The 10,507-nt window shown below is 42.9% G+C and overlaps 1 long non-coding RNA gene across 2 annotated transcripts; it reads left to right on the forward strand.

Moving 5' to 3' along the window:
• The first annotated feature begins 1,504 nt into the window (after nucleotides 1–1,504).
• LOC116285464 (uncharacterized) lies at nucleotides 1,505–4,243 on the forward strand. 2 transcript variants are annotated; one of them, XR_012078341.1, is made up of 2 exons: nucleotides 1,505–2,503; nucleotides 3,886–4,243. It is a non-coding gene; the product is annotated as an uncharacterized lncRNA (long non-coding RNA). The 2 variants fall into 2 exon arrangements; XR_004195155.2 differs by having other exon boundaries at nucleotides 1,505–1,925.
• The last annotated feature ends 6,264 nt before the right edge of the window (nucleotides 4,244–10,507 follow it).

Consider the following 10,507-nt stretch of genomic DNA (forward strand, 5'->3'; position numbering starts at 1 on the left):
CCATGCTACCAGGACCACTGTCCCAGGAGCAGCCTTCTTTCAGAATCCCAGTTGAGAAGGTTTACGTAAACTCTCTTCTCCGGGACTCCCAAATCTCCCCAGGAGCTCTCCTCCATTCTTCCTCCCTCACCCTCCGCCCCTGCCCGACTCAGCCCTCATCCATACCCCTGTCTCACTCCCTGCTGTCCTCTGCCCTCTCATCAGGTCCTCTTGTCACCCAGCCCAGGGCAGGTTTCTGTTTTGTTTTGTTGGCTTCATCATGTTGTCCTCTGGGGTGACAGGAAACCACCAAACATCAGAGAGTACCATTCATCCTCCCCACTCCATGCTTATCTCTGTCAACTATGCTCTAGTTCTCCATCTTGTTTCCTTGGAACCCCAAATCCTCTCTTCTCTCAACAAAGCCTGGCTCTTGCAAATGAAAATCTTGGCTTTCACATCTATTTTCCCTGAAATGAGCTTCAAGAGCCTATTTTGGAGAAGCTGAACACTGACTCCTTTGTTCCTGGAGGGTTACTACTGCCTTCCCCTTGAAGGAAAGGACGCCCCCGGCTTCGATGGGTGGCAACAGGAACTACTGGGAAGGAAAAATACATCCAATAATGTTTTTAAATATGGTCCCGTTACAGAAGAACGTCAGGCAGCAGCTGAGGTTGGAAACCCTGAATTTGGAGCAACGCTACTCTCACAGTCTCATGATTTTCTCTAGCAACACGCAGAAGATCGTTGGACAGATCCAGGCCGAGGTGCTGAAGGGCAAGTTCTTTGAAAAGACAGGAGACAAATGAGTTGAGACTATTGACAAGACAGTGATTGCTGCATAATGGAAAAGGTAAAGTCAGAAAGGGGCTGGAGGAAATGTCAGGGTCAAGGGGCTAGACGTTTTGTAACTCTGAAGATAAGTTGACTAGGAAGTAACTGAGTGCAGCAAGTGATATTCTTGATCTTAGAGATTTTAGAAATCAAACAGCTTGCAGAAGTTCAACTCAAATGGGGTCATGCCCAAGTGTGTGGAGAAACATGTTGCCACTTTCCAAATCAGGTTATGAACACTAGACGTCACCCAAATCTAGTGCATTATTCCTTTTGCATTTCCATTAGAATTCCTTTGTGAACTACCCTGGGTGGTTCTGCCAGAAGGAAAGGCCGTACCCCAGGCTCCCAGTCCCCAGCCTTCTCACTGCTCCCCACCCACTGGGCTGCCCTGTCCTCACTCAGGGAGGGCTCTTGATGACAAAGCCGGGAAGAGTAAAACATTGGCAACACTGACGTCAGCCCTTGAGGGTCTTACGTGCCACATCTTCACTGCTTTCCTTTAGAAAAGCAGTTGAAAGATACAAGTAATAATATTCATAAAGCATCTTCTAATTTACAAAATTATTTTATTTATCTATTTTACCTACCCCAAGTCATTATTATACCTAATTTACAGATGAGGGAAATGGTGGCCTCAGGAGGTTAAGTCCAAGTTCACAAAGCTACTTCACCCTCTCCGTCCCCCACACCTGGCCCAGGTACAGTCTCCTTCTCTGATTTGGGCACCCCATCCCCACAGTTCATCTTGTCCCTGAGCTACCCCTTGACCTGCATACACTCTATACATCGCTCTTTCTGTTTGACTGAAGGCACTCTACTGTGATGTAATAACTCACTACCTGCCAGGGTGTGCACTGTTATTAGGCCCTCACAGAGGGTCCAGCACCTCATACGGAGCTCCTGACAAGCCCTCATGAGTGGTTCTCCAGTGAAGATGTGGACATCCTTGGAAAGGACAGTCAAGAGCACCTGGGACTCTCCAGTACTTCCCCAGGGCCATCTGCTGACAAGCCTCAAGCAGTTGGGAGTTTTCCAGTCTGCAGGCACAGTAGCTGATTTGTGAAGAGGGAAGGCCTGCGGGCTTGGATTGACGGCCTGGTACCCTGCAGGTAATACTCCAGGGAGACTGACACTTAGCAAATGGAAGTTTCATAGGCAGATAATCTCTCCTGGGCCTTTGGGTTTGAGGAAGAAAAAGGCAGGAAGGGAACAGAATTTTTACAGCCTTGTATATAAAGATCTTCTTGTAAAAGCAAACTTCAAAGGGAGAGAGACCATCGCTCCTTTCCAAGGAGTTTCATTAATTATCACAGCATCTTTGCAAGGGAAGCACGTTGGAAGGAATATTTCTCAAATGAAGAAACTGAGTGTGAAATGGCTTGATTACCGGCAAACCAGGAAAAATACAACCCAGTGTATTTCCAGACTCCTCTTCTAAAGTGCTAGCAACCTCCACCAGGCCATTTAGCCACTCATTAAAGAAACATTCATGGAGACCCTGCTTCATGCCGGGCACCATGCCAGGAGCCAGGAAATACAGTTCTTGACCTAGAGGATTTCATACATCACCTGATCACCAGTGAAGTTTGCAAATAATCCAAACAAGCAAATAAATATCTGTGACACAATGTGCTGAGTGCAAGAATAGAAGTATGAACAAAAGAGCAAAGGGATCACAGAGAGGAGAGTGAGTATTTTTGCCTGGGAAGATTAAAAAAGACTTTAACTGAAATCTTTAGTTCATCACAAGATTTTGAGAGCTGGCATTAGCAAAGTTCTGGTTAATACCTTGAATGAGGTTGTTAAGCAAGGACAAGCTCCCTCCACAGAACTAGGTTTTCATAATCTTACAGATTAGTTATCCATAGCCCCACCCACAACCAGCATTTGAAATGAAGTATGTGGAGCGTTGTCATAATCCCTATTATTTATTCAGCACTCACCATTTAACATGCTAATGTTGATACATGAATTATCTCATCTATTTCTCACGACAAAATCTGTAAGTAAAAAAATATTTGCATCCCCATTTTACAGATGCAGAGGGCTTAAGAACTTTGCCAGGAGTTCACGCTGCTATTTTGAGAAGAACAGTCTTTGCTTGAATTATTGAGGGTGATTAGCTGTTTTGGTCACATGTGTACTGAGTTACACAAATTAGCATTCATTTTTGTGGCTCAGAATTAACAGCATTCATTTAATTAAATAAGGATAACATTGATCTTTCACGTAAATTTTTTCTCTCTCTCAGTGACACCTCAGCTACCCCTCCCTCCCAAAACCCTCTGAATAGAAACGTGAATAAAATTAACCACTTGCCTGTCATTTTTGTGGGCTACATAGTTGAGCTGGTGGACAGTGGTCCCACAGGTTCAGAACACCTTTCATCTAAGCATTAATGGTGAGTTGTACTTAAAGATGTAGCATTTTTTTTAAGCTTCAGCTCAAAATATCCTTGACTGGGGTGTGCTAAACCAAAACACCTAATTAGAGATGACTTAAAGCAATACCTTTCTTTGTTACTTATTATCCTCATAACCACGAAAATCCAGAGGTTTTACCTGTACCGCAGAAACCTCACTTCTGAGGACATGATCATCACTCTGCAGACTTTTAGCCTCCTCAAGGCAGAGAGTGGGAACTGTAGGACTCACCTCCACTATTCCCCTCACGGAAAAGTCCTGATTACTTCTTTCTTCCAGCGGAGCTAAGTAGAATCCCCATAACAGAGATCCATTTAAAGGACAGTGACTTGCCAATGAATGAATTATTCAATAGTTGTCAGGATAGAGTCAGTATAGATGATACTTAAATGCTCAGCTTTGAGCCTCAAAATGCCTGGTTTGAATCCCAACTGCCTCTACCTAGTCAGTATGTGACACTGGGCTAGTTATTTAAACTCGCTGAATCTTATTTGCCTCAATAGTAAAATACGGTTGATAACTGGTAGAGACTGCAAGCTGCCCCGAGACTTGATAAGTTTAGCTTAGTTAAGATTTCAAAGAAGCCTAAGCATCTATAAATATGATACCAGTGCCAGCGCTAACATCTTCTCCCCCTTTCCCACAGCAGAGAAACGGCTGGATACATGACTGCTGAGCCAGACTGCATTTCCTTGTCTTTCTTGTAACCAGGTGTGGCCAGACTAAATTATCTTCAATGGACTATGAATCAAAATTAGATGTCACTTCTAGGTCAGGACATAGGGAGAGTAGGGGAGCACGCCTCGGGCTCTCCTCTTCCTCCCGCTAGAAGTGGGAACAGCTGCAGTGATCCTGAGGAACCACCCCACTCTCGTCCATCCCCGAGGACTCTTTGGAACAGAGGCATGTACTTGCTGGATGTATGAGATAAATCGATTTCTGTCCTGTTTGAGTCATTACATTTTGAGGTATCTATACAATAAAAGTATCTAAATCATAAAATAGTTACAAGCATTGAAGAAGATAACGCAGGTGCCCTGAGCCTAGCACATAACATCACTAAGCATCACCCTTAATGCATATGGTTAAAAACAGGAGCTTAGCACCCAGAGTGTGTGTTCAAGAACCTGTGAAAACTGAGAGATGTTTTGTAATAGGGAAAGAAAGAAGTGAAGTCTCCTCGCTCTTCAGGATCGTCTGAGAAAACCTGAGGGCGGAGCTGGGAATTCTCAGTGTTAGCACCACGATGTTAGCTCCTTTCTGCAGGGAAAGCAAACTATTGCATAGTTCTAAGTCCAGTGACTCAGAAGCCCTCATTTGACCCAGAAAACCTCCAGCCAGATTATAGAAGGCACAAGGTCAAATAGATAAGAATCTAAAAGCCAAACAGAAGTCTCTAATTAATGCCAACAATCTGCCCGTTACAGCTTCGGTTTGGTCACTAGTTGACAGTCAAATTAACTATAGTTCATTTCCTACTACAGTCAACTTACAATTAGGCATAATAATGAAGGGAAGTAATGGCACTCATGACTTAACGTAGTGAGTACTACAAAAAGAGCTTTATTTAGCTTTGGAATTGTGCGCATGTAGCATGTACACGTGCATTTACCATTCTGTCCTCTACACAGGGATCTGCCCCCTCCCAAAAGAAGTGGGAACAATTGGTCCATCTCTCTTTTTTTGTTGCAAATCTTCTATTCCCATGATTAGCTTTACACAGAACGAAATAAAATCATTTGCTTCCTTACCAGTGTAATTATGTAAAATCATTTCTGGACTGTATTTTATTTCAAGAAGTTCAAGCAAGCATCTTTTCAACCTTAACTTACCCCCTGGGTTTCTGGGAAGTGTCAAAGGGATCCCCTACAGCACAGTCATAAGCCCTGCAGTGACTGTGGCTAAAAACCTGCCCTGGACCCGGTGTTGTGCACTCACCCCGCTCTACCCCATTCCCTTCTGTATGTGTGCCCTGCTGTGAAAGGAGCATCAGTCCCTAGACCTGAAATTCTTTAACGGACCGTTTTCATTTGGTGGTTTTATTTTCAGGAGCTCCATTTTAGTGGGGCGCCTCAGGAAGAAGAGTGTTTAAGGACTACAGGAGACTATTTGTTTCCTAACCTTTTGACCCAAGTTGAGGGTCTGGTTTTCTCCAGGCACATTCTGTTATCAACCATGGGCTGTACCAGGACCACAGTCCAAAGGGGTTAATTAACACAGAGGAAAAAAATAACCTGCCCTCCATAGCTACTGATAAGAAAGGAGCATCATCATCTCCTAAATCAGTTCCTGGAAACTCAAAGGGAGTTGGGTGAGCAAACTTTACTTAATATATTCCCTTCCATTTAAATGTCTCTCAAACCCTCATATTCTGCTGGTGTTAAAAGCAATTTGACAGTATCTAATAAAGATGAGGCTGTACACCCCAAAGGACCTAGCATTCTCCAAGATACACACCCTAGACAAGCACTCACACATGAGAACACACACAGAGGTACGTCCACTGTGGAATTGCTTCAGAAGGGAAAACAGGGAATAGCCTAAATGTCTATCACTAAGAGTATGAATGGAAGTCTGTACCACAGTAAAAATCTATCCAGTTTGATTTATTAAAATATATAAGTATGAATAAATATAACATAATATCAAATGAAAAAAGTCAGTGGTAGACTTATGTGTTCAATAAACTGTTTATATAAAAACCAAAGGTATAAAACAAAATTAAATATTTCTTGCGGATGTAGCTATTGCTGTAGCTATACAACATTTTAATACATATCTGGTAATAATTGAAGCTCGAATTCAGGACAGTGGTTATCTCAGAGCAGAGATGAGAAGGTAGAAGAAGAATGGATTCTGGGGAAGGAGGGCTAGATTAGGAGTTTGGGATTAGCAGATACACACTACTATATATAAAATAGATAAACAACAAGTTTATACTGTACAGCACATGGAACTATATTCAATATCTTGTAGTAACTTATAATGGAAAATAATCTGAAAAGAATATATATATATGTGTGTGTGTATAACTGAATCACTTTGCTGTACACCTGAAACTAACACAACCCCTTAAGTCAACTATACGTCAAAAAAACAAAAATAGGGCTCAAGGAAGGTACCAAGTAACTCAACCAAATCTCTAATGATTTATATAAAAGAGTAAACATGGCAAAATTTTAAAGCTGTCAAACTCTGTGGTCCATCCATGAGTGTTCATTATATCATCTTCTAGATTTACTTACGTCTGAAACATAGGACTTTCCCAAGTGGTCTCGATGGCTGAATATCATTGAATGTCATTGTGTCATTTATGTTTACAACAAGGAACATTGGTCATTGCTTTTCTGAACAGCAACAGCTAAGAATGAGGCAGCATGTGATGGCAGTAAGGTCCTAAACCATCCTTAACTGCCATGGAACTGCAAGCACCAGCTAATAATATGGTATATCAGGCACTTATTATGGGCTAGACTGAGTGCTTAACATGCACGATCTCCTGTATTCCTTGCAACAATTCCAGAGAGAAGCAACTATCAGTATCCCCTTTTTATAGATAAGGAAACCGAGTGGTAGAGTGTAATCTGGTCAAGGTCCCATGGTGAGTGGGGAAGCCAAGAGTCAAACCAGGCCCTCTTGGACTCTCTCCACCACTCTGTACTACCTCCTCATGACTGCTGTCCATTGTCTTTACAAATAGTTATTTTCTAGAATTTTCTGGTTCAAAAGTTCATTAAAATTCCCAATATAGGAGACGCGGGAATCACTGTGTAGCAACCCTCTGCACTGGCCAAGGCTTCACACAGCGCGGTCCCCTGTTACACACCTGCCTAGCCCGGCTGCTGCTGCATGCTCTGGACAACACCTCTGTGAACTTGAAAGCTGTCCTGTCAACAAGACCTTGAGTCAGGAGTCAGGTCAGCCAAGGCCTCTCCTCATGACAACTCTGGAGGCAGCAATGTTCATTCACAGTTTAGATCTATTCAGCATCAAGCCTGAAACAGAGACGTCGCAAATCCCATCAAAATCTCCTCCATTATGTGACACACTTTGTTAGAACAGAATAACGGGTTCGGCTCTGTTGGACCAAATCAAGTTAGTCTATGTGGAGTATCACATTTTAGATTCAAATCCCTGTTAAACCCTTTGCTTAGGCTCGTGGTTAACATTATTTTTATATCTGTCTGCAGAGATGACAGGCAGCCCAGCTCTCTAGTGGGCCCAGCAGCCTCTGTGTGGCTGCTTTTAGAAGCAGGCTCCATAGATGAAAGGCAGAAATCCCACCACCCCAGTGTCTCCTGATTAGCCTGGAGAAAAGCTGAATGACAAACATGTTTCCAATCTGCCTGGCCCACGCAGGGAAATGGGGCAATCTGGCCTGAAAAAGGGATTTAGACTTTTGTTGTGTGCGAGGGAGGCGGGAGAGAGAAAAAAGCTGATTTAAATCCATCCACAATGCTTTCCCACTTGGTGATCTCACAGATAAGAAGCAGGCTGGCTGTGGCGCAGACCCCACCACGCCCCTGCATCTTCCCTCTGCCTGCCTCGCAGCGAGGTAGCCTTGGACCCCTCAGACAGAGCCATGAACTGGGCAGATTACAGCAACCGGCTGTTCCGGAGCACTTGCTCTTTTGGCCAGAATCTTACGATGGGTTTGTTGATTAACAAAACTGGCCTATGGTAAAATTCTCTATAGGACTTCTAGATTAAACTAAGCATCAGTAACAATGTATGCATTACCCAGTTAGCTATTCACTCACATTAATCATATTACACTACATTAGTTGCAAAGCTGTACAGTATGGTCACAAGGCTCACATGGCAAATGCTAAGTGTTAAATATGTGATTTACTTATTGCAGACTCTGCATTAAGTCAGAATATTTTCCTTTCTCTTCTCCCAATACAGAGAAGGGCCCCATAGATACTGAAAGATACACAGTCGATGCAGAGCTTCTTTCAACTATGTAAGTCAATCATCATTTCTCACTTTTTATTACATAATGTTTATTACATAATGTATGTTCAGGTGGGTAGGGTTTGGGTACTAAATATTTTTGAAAAATCCACAAGCCACATAGATGGAAATACGTAGTCTAAAAGCATAAATTCTGGCTTCAGACACATCCTCCTTTTCATTTTTCAGTGCATACATTTGGGCCCTATTAGTATTATGCTGATGGAATGAAGGGCAGAGTCCAGGGAACTTCATTGCCTCCAAGAGCCCCTTTTGCTGGGTGCGGACAGGAGAAGGGTACCTAAACATGGCTTCTGCTATAGATCGCGGCCGCCCGGCTCCATCCGGGGCTTCTTGTTCTGCTGGCATCAGTACAGTGCTTCTTCAAACACAATTATCCAGACAGTCTTCACTGACCTCTTATTGCTGCTGTACTTGGGAAACCGCATTCAGATGCAGATTGACCTAAATCCTATCAACCCGTTCAACCATGTGTGTGAGGGTGCGAGTGTGCACGCGCACGTTCGTGAACAAACATCATACATGTATTTGTACTTATATAAATTCTCTCTAGAGCATTTAAGCCCCCACATCCCAAATTTCCAAATGAGGAGGAATGCTTATTTTCCCAGGCAACTTTGTCGATTGGTCTTGTGCTCTTCTTATAAATATTTCATAGCAGATATTTAACATGATTCTTTCCCCAATCGGATCAGCTTTGAAATGCTCCTCAAAGTGAATTCTCCCCTAACAATAGCTTGATGCAAAAGCTTTTTTCCCTTCTCTTAAGCACAGGGTCTGCTGCCATAGCAGCACGAATAGTTTTTATTTAATGGAAGAGAAAAGATACTTTACATTAATTCAGAAGCCGGTGAAGGTGGGGGCGGCCGAAGGCGCAGCACATGCGTACCTTGCGCTTCCAATACGGAGGCCCAGCCTACCTTGACCTCCCCTCCCCCCAGCCCGCCTGTGATTATTACCCAGCGTACATTAGAACCGTAATGGGAAGTGACAGCTTTATGTAAATGATCCACATACGGATTTTGCTCTTGTAAAACAGAGCAGTTACTTTGGGCTTTCTAATTATTTCATGCCTTGTGGTTCTCTGATGGGGCTGAGATGACTATACTTGAAAAGTACCCGTTGATTGACAGATTTCTGTCCCCCTGGAGCTCATTAGGGCTCCGGCTTTGGAAGATGGGAAATAACCCTACCAAGCACCAAAAAAGAGAGAGAAAAAAAAAAAAAAAAAGAATTCACCCAGCTCCAGTGATTCCGTAGATTCATTTGTTCAGATTTATGTTTTGTTGGGGAAACAGAGTTATCAGGAAAGTGCACTATTGCCTCCCTGATCCAAACAGACTCTCTGCTTTGGTGCTTTTGATTTTTAAAACCAGCATTTAGAGTCACGCAGGCTATATGATGTAGAACTTGAAGGGTATGAAATGCCAATAGGATTTTTCACAAGCAAGTGGGAAAGAGAGGTGAGGGGAGCAATATGCTGTGAGGAGCAGCTACAGACTCGAACCAACTCTAACCAGGGCTCTCACTCTGCAGTCAGCATGACCTGTCCCTAAGTCAAGCTGGGAGAGCAATCAATGAAGGGGACAAATAACATGAAAAATTGATTTGCAAAGTCTGACTGTCCCCTCAGTTTACATACACCCTGGTGAGAAGGAAAAGAAAGTGCTGGGATGTGGACAAGGCTATGAAAAGAAAAAAGATTGTGAAAATCCACAAAGCTGGAAAAAACTTTAAAGTTCACTTATTTTAGTCTTCCCATTTTATGGATTAGAAAATTAAGAGGCAGAGCTGCCAGACAGCCAGCCAGCAGTACAGCAGAACTGGTCCACCGCCTTCTATTCAATACCTATTTCTCTGGGGCAGAACCAGAAAAGGATAGGATGAGGTGAGACTGGGTGATATCAAGTCTGTCACAGTGGATGAAGTTCCAAGATAAGGAAGTCAAGATCTGTTAGTCCAAATATAGTGGGGTCAGATTTTTACCCACTACACTTAGATGTGAAAAATTGGAGCATCCTTTATGTTTCTATAGCTGATCTTGCTTTCAAGCCACATATCACTGGGTAGTAAGGAAAACAAATACATAAGCCTCCTAATTCAAGTAAATTCAGTGTCTCTCAGATTAAAAAATATTTCATTCAGCTTAGTTTCTTTTCTTTTGGATAAATATTCAGTAAAGTTCAATGTCCAAACTTCCTACCAGGGCGATTTGTCTTCTTTCAAAAGTTCCTCAATTCCCAAGCCTACTTCCCCAAGAAGGCATCTGCTGTGTCTCTCCAGGGACTAGA

Source organism: Vicugna pacos, chromosome 2 (genome assembly GCF_048564905.1).
Source record: "Vicugna pacos chromosome 2, VicPac4, whole genome shotgun sequence".
Taxonomy (NCBI): domain Eukaryota; kingdom Metazoa; phylum Chordata; class Mammalia; order Artiodactyla; family Camelidae; genus Vicugna; species Vicugna pacos.